We start from the raw sequence: 11,698 nt of genomic DNA, 5'->3' as shown, positions 1-11,698 counted from the left end.
GTGAAGCAGCTTAAATCAGTTGATCAAAGTGGTTCTTCTGGTCCAGACTATATACTAGTTACGTTCCTTTCACGGTGTGTTGATGCAATAGTTCCATACTTGACAATCATATTCAACCGTTCGCTCAACAAAAGATCCGTTCTCAAAGAACGGGAAGTTGCAAAGGTCACACAAATATTCAAGAAATGTGTTAGGCCCAATCCACTACATTACAGGGCCAGCTCCATACCAGCTAGCTCCCTACCGGAAGCTACACGAACCGGAAACTTACAACTAGCGCCGAGCTAAACATTCAGTATCGGTTCGCTAACTGTAATGCAATAAAAGTTTTTATCTTCATTCATGCAGAAGACATAGACTGTGACATCGTAAGTATTTCTTAAAATCCAGTGTCCACGTTGTCAGAACGTGTTCAGGTAGCCGCTGACATTTGACACTATTTGAACAGCTGTTTCTAGCACCGTAATTCTTGCTCGAGGCCCGGAGCGTTCGTTATCATAAGCTGTGGCCTTCGCTGATGGGACGAGAATGACATGCGTTGTAGTGCATAGTCACTGTGCTGCAGCACATCCCCTCTCCCCCCTCACCACACACACACTCATCACCATTACGCTGCAGAGTGCGCGATCGTATATAAAACAGTCCCTCCAGAGAACGGCAATGTGAATCCCATTTGCTCGCATCAGAAAACTGTTACGAAAGATAATTTACTTTCTGACTGAACTGTGCGAGTGTCAGGTCAGCGATATTCGTTTCGGTCTTCTGCCGCATGTAAGTGAACTAACTTCCAATTTACTTATGTTCAGTTCCCCAAGAATTTCATTTATTTGATTTCAGTGTTCTATTGCAAAGCGTAATCCTGAATGTATTGATGCACTTCCTTGTGACCATTGTTCTAGATACAGAAAAGTTATTGGGAATATCGCATTGATTACGCTATGGTTGTTACTGCCCTAGAATTACTTTCGTGTTTTTTCTGCAAATAGGTGAGTGAAATTCTTACATTTCGAAATTCGATGGAATCAAAATCCTCTAAAATAACTTTTGATATTTCACTCTTCATATCTGATGTTGTTGTCGTCCTACATTATTACACTTTTCAGTACTGTGTCCCTTTATCTGTCCAAGCTGCTACACACCAGTAAAGCTGATCCACAATTTAATTACCTCCAATTCGTATACACAGAGCAACGCAGGTTTTTCTCGGTGTATATGAAAAAGTCTTCATTTTTTGGAACACCGTTATCATTACCGTGAAGTTAGGACAGATTTTTAATTTAATAGTCAGCATCAGGTGTACCTATCGAAAGCATTTTTTTTGTAATTATTCTCTTTGTGGGCTGGTACTACAGATTTACCATACTTTCAGATATTCTTTTCGCAATATGTTTGACGCAGGGTCTGCGACGTGTGCTGTAGAAAACCTCCTCTTATATCGCAGATGTCTCTTTGGCCAGCTGATCTGCAAATTCATTTTCAGACATGCTTAATGACCTTTAATCCACTTAATATCTGTATTTTATTTCTCGTTTTGCAAGGCTCTAGCGTATTTCTTCTTCATCATCTAAACTACTGTCGACTGTTTGGATTTCTCTGAGAAAGGAATGTTGTTTTACTACGGATGTTCCTGCCGGTCTCTGTAAACCATCTAATGTGTTAACCCTATCGACAGCTATTTCACTGATAAATCTTGACTACTTGAACATTCGTTTTTCAGTATGCATTTTGTAAGGTAAGCTGGTATTTTTATGAACGTTGCTTTTTCTGATTATGCTGCTGCATTTTCCTCCTGTCTCTGAATGTTTCTTTCAAAAGTGTAACAATCCATTGCGTTCTTAGTTTCAATAATTTTTGAAGGTGGACCCGATAAAATACAAAGTATATGATTTATTGGTTTTGGCAACCTTGATATTAATTAATTGTTGTACTCGTTTGTACTTACTTCACTTTTACTGTTTTGTTATGTTAATCCATATGAGGAATGTGTACTATAAGTAACATGGCTCCTTTGTAGATGTCTGTAGCTGGAAATTAAGCATTTGTTTGTGAATTCAGTAATTATTTGTTCATATCGGGTGTTATTCACATCCTCAGGTCTCTACAAATAGGGGGCACTAATACAAATTCGGCCGACAATTTAGTTAAACAACTTTATAAAACACTCTGTATAAAATGCCCTAGCTCTCAACTCGATTACGAGTTAAAATGTAGTCAACACTTGGCTAAAGTAATCAAGGATCTCACTTCATGATATTTATCCCTTAGAGATGTATTTCATTGAGCTGACCTAATAGCAAGGGTATTGACTTATTTTACTGGATTTATCTTCTGTGTATTCCATACAAGGTAAATAAAGTTTTTACCCAGCAGAAGCCAGCGCCAACAATACTGTATGAACTAATTAACTGCATGCTTCGTAGAGCCATTTTAAGGATTATGGGATTCATAGACTCACCCCCCCCCCCCCCAGTATATTTACTCCTGAATTGGTTTTGTTACTGATAATGACAATCGGTTTTAGGTGAATAGGAATGTACAAAGTCATAATGGTGGACACAAAAAGAACTTTCGTGTAGGCTTTGCTTCCTTTCCAGGATTCAGACTACTGTTATATATTCTGGTGCAAATGTGTGTAACAAACTTCCATCTAACAAATGGGATAAATTTGAAAACCCTTGAAATAACGGTATATTTATAATTTTTATTTTATGGATCGTCTGACAGCAACTGAATAAAACACAATTTTAGTGCCATACGCGTTTCGCCTTTATTTTCTGCAAGGCATCTTATCAACATACCGTAATATTACACAGAACTGAGGAAGACAGGACTACAAAAGCTGAAGATGTCATTGAAAAGAAAATTAAGAAAATATCTCATTACCTACATTCAAGGATTGAAAAGCTCTGTTAGTTACATGAACAGCAGCAGTTCAGTCTGTAAGACATGTAAACGTGTACTGCAAGCAGGACTCTATATTTACAGAAGTAGTAAACTTTTTTTTAAATATCGATGTAATCATGTGAACATTAAGATACGTCAGATATAAACAGTAACTTTGTAACATAAATGAGAAAGCAGCAGCTGTTTTTTCAAAGTATCAGCTGCCTTTCTAGTTTGTTGTGGTCTTCAGTCCAGAGACTGGTTTGTTGCAACTCTCCATGCTATTCTATCCTGTGCAAGCTTCTTCATCGCCCAGTACCTACTGCAACCTACATCCTTCTGAATATGTTTATGTATTCATCTCTTGGTCTCCCTCTACGATTTTTACCCTCCGCGCTGCTCTCCAATACTAAATTGGTTTCACTTCCATACATGTCAACACTCTATACAAATTCTTTCAGAAACGACTACCTGACGCTTAAATCTACACTCGGTGTTAACATATTTCTCTTCTTCAGAAACGCTCTCCTTACCATTGCCAGTCTCCATTTTATATCTTCTCTACTAAATTTCCTCCCCAAATAGCAAAACTCCTGTACTACTTTAAGCGTCTCATTTCCTAATCTAATTACCACAGCATCACCCGATTTAATTCGACTACATTCCATTATCCTCGTTTTGTTTTTGTTGGTGTTCAAGACACTGTCCACTCCGTTCAGCTGCTATTCCAGGTCTTTTGCTGTGTCTGACAGAATTACAATGCCGTCGGACGAACGTCAAAGTTTTCATTTCTTCTTCATGGATTTTAATTCCTGTTCCGATTTTTTCTTTTGTTTCCTATACTGCTTGCTCAATATACAGATTGAAAAACATCGGGGAGAGCCTACAACCCTGTCTCACTCCCTTTCCAACCACTGCTTCCCTTTCGTGCCCCTCGACTCTTATAACTGATATCTGGCTTCTGTACAAATTGTAAATAGCCTTTCGCTCCCTGTATTTTACCCCTGCCGCCTTCAGAATTTGAAAGAGCGTATTCCAGTCAACATTGTCAAAAGCTTTCTCTAAGTCTAGAAATGCTATAAACGTAGGTTGCCTTTTCTTAATCTATTTTGTAAGATAAGTCGTAGGGTCATTATTGCCTCACGTGTTTCAACATTTCTACGGAATCCAAACTCATCTTCCCCGAGGTCGGCTTCTACAGTTTTTCCATTCGTCTGTAAAGAATTCGTTTAGTATTTTGCAACCGTGGCTTATTAAACTGACAGTTCGGTAATTTTAACATCTGTCAACACCTGCTTTCTTTGGGATTGGAATTATAATATTCTTCTTGAAGTCTGAGGGTATTTCGCCTGTCTCATACATCTTGCTCACTAGATGGTAGAGTTTTGTTAGGCGTGACTCTTCCAAGGCTGTCAGTAGTTCTAATGGAATGTTGTCTACTCCAGGTGCGTTGTTTCGACTTAGGTCTTTCAATGCTCTGTCAAACTCTTCACGCAGTATCATATCTCCTATTTCATCTTCATCTACATTCTCTTCCATTTATTTAATATTGTCCTGAAGAACATCGCCCTTGTATAGACCCTCTATATACTCTTTCCACCATTCTGCTTTCCCCTCTTTGTTTAGAACTGGGTTTCCACCTGAGATCTTGATATTCATGCAAGTGGTTCTCTTTTCTCCAAAGGTCTCTTTAATTCTCCTGTCGGCAGTATCTATCTTACCCCTATCTCTTCTGTTACCGAAGGATTTCTATTAGCCCTCGTCTTTTTACCTACTTCACTATTTCATATCTCAAAGGTACCCTTTCTTCTTCTACTGTGTTTCTTTCCCCCATTCTTGTCAATAGTTCCCTAATGCTTTCCGTGAAGCTCTCTAAAACCTTTGGTTCTTTCAGTTTGTCCAGGTCCCATCTCCTCAAATTCCACCATTTTGCAGTATCTTCAGTTTTAATACACAGTTCATAACCAATACATTGTGGTCACATCCGCCCCTGGAAATGTCTTACAATTTAAAACCTGGTTCCTGAATCTCTGTCTTACCATTATATAATCTGTCTGAGATCTTCCAGTATCTCCAGGCTTCTTCCATGTATATAACCTTCTTTTATGACTCTGAAACCAAATGTTAGCTCTGATTAAGTTATGCTCTGTGCAAAATTGTACCATGTGGCATCCTCTCTTATTTCTACCTCCCATTCCATATTCACCTACTACGTTTCCTTCTCTTCCTTTTCCTACTATCGAGTTCCAGTCAACCATGACTATTAAATTTTCGTCTCCTTCACTATCTCCATAATTCCTTTTATCTCATCATACGTTTCATCAATGTCTTCGTCATCTGCAGACCTGATTGGCATATAAACTTGTACTACTGCCGGACGCGGTGGTCTCGCGGTTCTAGGCGCGCAGTCCGGAGACGTGCGACTGCTACGGTCGCAGGTTCGAATCCTGCCTCGGGCGTGGATATGTGTGATGTCCTTAGGTTAGTTAGGTTAAAGTAGTTCTAAGTTCTAGGGGACTGATGACTACAGCAGTTGAGTCCCATAGTGCTCAGAGCCATTTGAACCATTGTGCTACTGTGGTAGGCGTAGGCTTCGTATCTATCTTGGCCACAATAATGCGTTCACTATGCTGTTTGTAGTAGCTTACCCGCATTGCTATTTTCCTATTCATTATTGAACCTACTCCTGCATTACCTCTATTTGATTTTGTATTTATAACCCTGTATTCGCCTGACCATAAGTCTTGTTCCTTCTGCCACCAAACTTCACTAAGTCCCACTATATCTAACTTTAACCAATCCATTTCCATTTTTAAATTTTCTAACCTACCTGCCCGATTAAGAGATCTGACATTCCATCCTCCAACCCGTAGAACCGCCAGTTGTCTTTCTCCTGACAACAACGTCCTCCTGAGTAGTCCCCGCCCGGAGATACGAATGAGGGACTATTTTACCTCCGGAATATTTTACCCAAGAGGACTCCATCGTCATTTAAGCATACAGTAAAGTTGCATGCCGTCGGGAAAAATTACGGCTGTAGTTTCCCCCCTGTTTCAGCTGTTCACAGTACCAGCACAGCAAGGCCGTTTTGGTTAGTGTTACAAGGCCAGATCAGTTAATCATCCAGACTGTTGCCCCTGGAGCTACTGAAAAGGCTGCTGCTCCTCTTCAGGAACCACACGTTTGTCTGGCCTCTCACCAGATACCCCTCCGTTACGGCTATCTGTATCGCTGAGGCACGCAAGCCTCCCCACCAACGGCAAGGACCGTGGTTCATGGGGAGGGGGCTTTCTAGTTAACTTAGTCATATTTTGAAGGCACACTCACGAATAGCAATAGTAATGGAAAAATGTTGTTGCTTTCGTGGCCGATTGTCAACATATTACTTTTTGGGTCATGTCTCGTGAGCTTTGCCCTTCGTCTCTTTAATGATTTTCGAGATGTTTCGCCATCGCGAGTGGCTGGGGGGTGTTAAAGGTTCACGCTCGGTTGTCCGGCCTCATAGTAGCAGATTTCTGCGTCGGACCAGAACCGCGGGCGCGTTCGGCGTGTATTTTTGGCGGATGAGGTCCGTCGTTTCCCCACTGTTGTAACGTGCTGGACGCAAACATCGGACCCAGTCTCTCAGTCCTGGCAGCAAGTCGGTTCTTCCGTGTGTGGGGGGCAAATCGGTGGATTTTTGTGTCTTATACTCTGCGCTCGTATTTGCGTTTGCTGCTACTGGTGTTTTGCTACACACCTTTTGTTGCTTTTTGAGAGCTGTGCTTAGAACAGCTAATACAGATAAATCGTCTGCAGTTTAGAGCATTTATGTTCTCCCAGTGTACAGTTATTCTCTAGGTAGACGTGTCTTTACAATGGTTAAATATGTCTTCATCAAATGAAGACATTAAGTCTGGAAATGAGTCTGTGATCGTATCGTGGCACTTTATTTGTAAAGGTCAACCTTGGTCGCATAAATTTTGTATTTCAATATCACCGGTTTCGGCTACTGCCATCTTCAGACCATAAAATGTTCTGATAAAGGTAACAACTTCAAAATCTATACATGTAGTTACTGACTATGTACCTACATGTGTAGATTTTGACGTTGATACCTTTATCAGACAATTTTATGACCTGAGGATGACAGTAGACGAAACCGGAGATAGTGAAATGTAAAATTTGTGTCATCAAAACGGACCTTGACATATAATATGTATCTTCAGTATAAATACAGAACATAAAGGGTGAAGGACTGCACGTATGCCTGACACCTTCAATTATATTTGCAAATTTGATCTGTCTTCAGACTACCGCTCTATGCTTCCTATAAAGCTGCCATGTCTCGATGTCCTAACTAAATGTGTCTTACGATTTCTAGCCCACTGAGTGAAACTTTCATAATGCGGCTTAAAGAATTTCACAGTTTTCATTTTGTTGGTTTCAAACATTCACACTTTTTATATAGGTCTGGCTTCTTTCATTTGCAATATGTGAGGTAATATTCTGTAAGGAACACCAGTCTACCACCTTAATTTTCTAATAATTTTCATACTTGATATGCCTTTATCAACAGCTTCCCAGCACTGTTGTTATTCTAGTCATTTACCAATGTTAATTACTGCAGCCTGACTTATGCATGCCGTTCGTTAATTATTATAGTTCTGCGACGTTATGCAACTTCTATCCACGACTGAGGAAAAACGTTAGTTTTGTTTCTGAAACATAATTGTGCGGATCTGTCAGTCTTTTAGAGATCTCTTCCTGTATTTCGCTCTAAGTGCACATAACATTTGACAATAAGCTTCGAGCATCCTTTGTTAGGCGAACTCAAGGAAACAACGGATACTGTTCGCGTTGTCAAACACAGGTGATACTGCGTTATGCTGACACCCCCAAAAACTTCCATTCACTGTTTCATCGCTCATGTCTCCAATTGTCACAAATTATAACAAAAACTATAGGAAAAAATACGAGTAAATGCTAGCGATTACCATTGTATGAAGTTTCAATGGCGCACGGAAACAAAGTACAGCAATATTCAGAAATCAATATACACTTCTCAGAAATAAATCAATCTATATTATAAATGTAAGTGCACTTTCAAGTCTAGTGGAACGTTCTGAAACATTGATGACCATTCGAAGTCTTTTTCGTATGTTCTGGAATTCGCCACCGGTGGGGTTGCCCATTGGTGGGGTTATATAAAGCATGACCCGTCGTGGGTTTGAACGCCAGTTCCTTATCAGTGACAAATGGAGGAACCAAAAAAGTAGTGCAATGAGTAAATAAAATAAAACAGCGAAGTGTGAGCAGTCAAAGTGATACAGTGACTGAATATAAATCGAAAATGAAGTTTAAAACATGTTTAAAGTGTACTTAGTGGATTTGTTAGTATAAAGTTGCTTTGATTTATATTTTAGACAAAGCCTAAATGTTAGTATAAAGTTGCTTTGATTTATATTTTAGACAAAGCCTAAACGTAAAACAGGAGGGTATCTTACAAATTGTGAAGCACAACGGTGAAAACAAAAAGAACAGCGAAAAAACGAAACAGACGAAGAGCGCGAAGTACGTTTAAGTTCCCAACGTAGGAAAATGAGCGCTATACAGAAGCAGAGAAACCGAAGAACAACGAAATGAAAGGGTTGAAGAATCAAGAATTGCGACACAATCCACTTATAAAAGACTGCGAACTCAAGCCACCCATGAAAATGTCAACCTACGAGAAGCGCCGACGAGGAGAAGTAAACAGTGCAACCTAACAAGTGAACGATACGGCGAGAGAATACGACAAACACAAACACGCCGTAACCGGTAAAATGCATAACATCTGTAATGTTTTGCAACACGAAAAAAATCATTAGAGAAACATCAGTGTTCTGTTGCATGAATGGAAAAATTCGATTACCACCACTGGAAGCAGGCATTTTTATGTTATATGGGAGAGGAAACTCCAGAATCAAAACACTTTCCTCAAAATATAAAAGCGTACAACGCCAGCTTCCATATGACTTCTTCCGGTGTCACTTCGATCAGCACTAACAGAGATATTTCTTGCATCCAAGGGTAAATCTATCACAACATGGGATGATTATTACCATTACCCAACAAAGATCATAAATTTCCGAGAGCATGTTTCATCGGGAATGAAGAAATATTGATCAGTGACGCGCAGATATCAGTGAATTGAGACAGAAGCAGTCCAAGGTATGCAGAGGATCATACAAAAATACGGTCAACTGATTTACACATTTAAAGAGCAGTAGACCGAATGATTTCTGACGACTATACAGTCATAATTCAAGTCGACAAAGACCAACTGGAGAAAGCGAACGTCCGTCGATTTAATGTACCTCAGATAGACGAAGTTGCCATCGTAACTGCGGACAATGAAAACACAAGAAGTGATATAACTGTACAACGAAGAAGAGAAGGACTACAACTCTCTGCAAAGACACGGCGTTCATACGATGCATTCAAATATCCGTTAATATTTGTGCACTGAGAGGACGGATATCGTTTTTATGTGAAACAAATCCAACCTGAAACAGGGGTAGAAACAAATAAAAAAGTCACTTCCAAGGAGTTCTATGCTTATAGCTTGAAGATCATAGACAATGAAACATAAAGTCGCGTTCTCAACACCCAACATTTATTCCAACAATTTCTAGTAGACATGGGTGCAAAAACAGAAGCGCAACGGATGCCTTACATAAGGCTGAATCAGAAGAAACTACGCACGGAAGAATAATCCACCCTCGAGATGCAGTCGTAAATAGCGGAAACATTGTCGACATTTGAAGAACGGTAAGCTTACCCTCATCATACATAGGAAGTCCGAGCCACGTGCACGAATGAACTCAAGATGCTTGACGTACACAAGAAAATATGGATTACCTGTCCTTTTCATAACATTCACATGCAATTCGCCGCGGCCAGAAATCAAAGAACTAAGATGCAGATAAGCCCTCATCCATCGACACGACATGATAGCCCGAGTTTCCGACAAAAACAAATGAGAGTCATTGTAATAATCACAAAATACATCTTCGGAACCGTTAGGTGCAGGATGTACACAATCGAATAGCAAAAACGAGGACTGCCTCACTCACACAATCTCATATTACTACACTACAGAATTCACACCACGGATATCGACAAGATCATTCAAGCTGAATTCCGAAATCCACAAGAAGATCCGGAACTGTACGACATAGAAGTGAAAAACATGATTCTGCATCTACATCTACATCTACATCCATACTCCGCAAGCCACCTGACGGTGTGTGGCAGAGGGTACCCTGAGTACCTCTATCGGTTCTCCCTTCTATTCCAGTCTCGTATCGTACGTGGAAAGAAGGATTGTCGGTATGCCTCTGTGTGGGTTCTAATCTCTCTGATTTTATCCTCATGGTCTCTCCGCGAGATATACGTAGGAGGGAGCAATATACTGCTTTACTCCTCGGTGAAGGTATGTTCTCGAAACTTCAACAAAAGCCCGTACCGAGCTACTGAGCGTCTCTCGTGCAGAGTTTTCCACTGAAGTTTATCCATCATCTCTTTAACGCTTTCGTGATTACTAAATGATCCTGAAACGAAGCGCGCTGCTCTCCGTTGGATCTTCTCAATCTCTTCTATCAACTCTATCTGGTACGGATTCCACACTGGTGAGCAGTATTCAAGCAGTGGGCGAACAAGAGTACTGTAACCTATTTCCTTTGTTTTCGGATTGCATTTCCTTAGGATTCTTCCAATGAATCTCAGTCTGGCATCTGCTTTACCGACGATTAATTTTATATGGTCATTCCATTTTAAATCACTCCTAATGCCTATTCCCAGATAATTTATGGAATTAACTGCTTCCAGTTGCTCACCTGCTATATTGTAGCTAAACGATAAAGGATCTTTCTTTCTGTGTATTCGCAGCACATTACACTTGTCTACATTGAGATTCTATCGCCATTCCCTGCACCACGCGTCAATTCGCTACAGATCCTCCTGCATTTCAGTACAATTTTCCAATGTTACCACCTCTCGACATACTACAGAATCATCCGTAAAAAGCCTCAGTGAACTTCCGATGTTATCCACAAGGTCATTTATATATATTGTGAACAGCAACGGTCCTATGACACTCCCCTGCGGCACACCTGAAATTACTCTTACTTCGGAAGACTTCTCTCCACCGAGAATGACGTGCTACGTTCTGTTATCTAGGAATTCTTCAATCCAATCACACAACTGGTCTGATAATCAATATGCTCTTATTTTGTTCATTAAACGATTGTGGTAACTGTATCGAACGCCTTGCGGAAGTCAAGAAACACAGCATCTACCTGGGAGCCCGTGTCTATGGCCCTCTGAGTCTCGTGGACGAATAGCGCCAGCTGGGTTTCACCCATGCTGATTCCTACAAAGTAGATTTCTAGTCTCCGGAAAAGTCATTATACTCGAACATAATACGTGTTCCAAAATTCTACAACTGATCGACATTAGAGATATAGGTCTATAGTTCTGCCCATCTGTTCGACGTCCCTTCTTGAAAACGGGGATGGCCTGTGCCCCTTTTCCAATCTTTTGGAACGCTACGCTCTTCTAGAGACCTACGGTACACCGCTGCAAGAAGGGGGGCAGGTTCCTTCGCGTACTCTGTGTAAAATCAAACTGGTATCCCATCAGGTCCAGCGGCTTTTCCTCTTTTGAGCGATTTTCTCTATCCCTCTGTCGTTCGAATACTGCCTCGGGCATGGATGTGTATGGTGTACTTCGGTTAGTTAGGTTTAATTAGTTCTAAGTTATAGGCGACAGATGACCTCAGAAGTTAAGTCGC

At 40.5% G+C, this 11,698-nt stretch overlaps 1 protein-coding gene across 1 annotated transcript in view; it reads left to right on the top strand.

The window, feature by feature from the left end:
• The first annotated feature begins 616 nt into the window (after window positions 1-616).
• Window positions 617-11,698, top strand: part of LOC126284254 (cytochrome P450 6k1-like) — a 68,617-nt gene continuing 57,535 nt past the window's right edge. The window contains exon 1 of the mRNA XM_049983055.1: window positions 617-771. The gene's annotated coding sequence lies outside the window, so the exon portion shown is untranslated. The remainder of the gene's footprint in view (window positions 772-11,698) is intronic.

Source organism: Schistocerca gregaria, chromosome 8 (assembly GCF_023897955.1).
Source record: "Schistocerca gregaria isolate iqSchGreg1 chromosome 8, iqSchGreg1.2, whole genome shotgun sequence".
Classification (NCBI taxonomy): Eukaryota; Metazoa; Arthropoda; class Insecta; order Orthoptera; family Acrididae; genus Schistocerca; species Schistocerca gregaria.
Note: the sequence above shows the minus strand (reverse complement) of the source record. Positions and strands in the feature narration are given on the sequence as shown.